The sequence below is a fragment of the Geospiza fortis genome, unplaced genomic scaffold (assembly GCF_000277835.1).
Source record: "Geospiza fortis unplaced genomic scaffold, GeoFor_1.0 scaffold224, whole genome shotgun sequence".
Classification (NCBI taxonomy): Eukaryota; Metazoa; Chordata; class Aves; order Passeriformes; family Thraupidae; genus Geospiza; species Geospiza fortis.
In genome coordinates, this window is record NW_005054448.1 from 344,786 (window position 1) to 345,550 (window position 765).

A 765-nucleotide genomic window follows, 5' to 3' on the forward strand; every position below is an offset into this window, starting at 1 on the left:
CTGGCCTCCCGAGCACCCTGGGTGCCCCCCACGCCCAGGTGGCTGCACCCCTGAAGGTGCAGGGCTCAGGACACGCTCAGCAGCTGCCGGAAGCGCTCGCCACCACCCATGAGTGAAGTCACTGCACCAGCAGAGCAGCTCAAACCTCTCGGGAGCAGCCTGCACTGCACACAGCACATGCTGCAGCATCCCCAGGGACACGCCAGGAAGGTGAGGGATGAGCAAGACCTGATCCCTGTAGCGGGGCCCAGCTGCACACAGAGAGAGCCGGGGCCATAAGCATCGTGTCATTCACACAGCTCCAGCCACACTGCGCTCCCAACGCCTGGCGCTGCTCCAGGCCCGGCGCCGAGCCCGGAGCAGGGTCCCTTAGGAGGGAGGGGAGTGTTTTCCAGAAACGGCTCAGTCTAGCCAGGGAATCCGATTTAACCCTGCTGGGGCACGGGGGATGCTGCAGTGATGCTGAAGTCGGCACCGCGGCCTCCAACCCCCCGTGGCACCGCATCTGTGCAGAGACGGGTGACAGGCAGCTCGGGCAGGCCCAGGCAGGGACATCCAAGGAGAGCAGACGCTCCTCCAAGCCACCAGTGAAGACTCGATGCCTTCCCAGGCTCTGCTCCACACTGTCCTGTGGCCACACCAATCTCAGGAAGAGTCAGATCCTTCCTGAGGACCCGAGGCCAGTGGCCTGGTGCTGAGCATCCTCCAGCAGCCAGCCCCACTACAGGACATGCAGGCCCTGCCTCCTCCCTCCACATGCCGAGC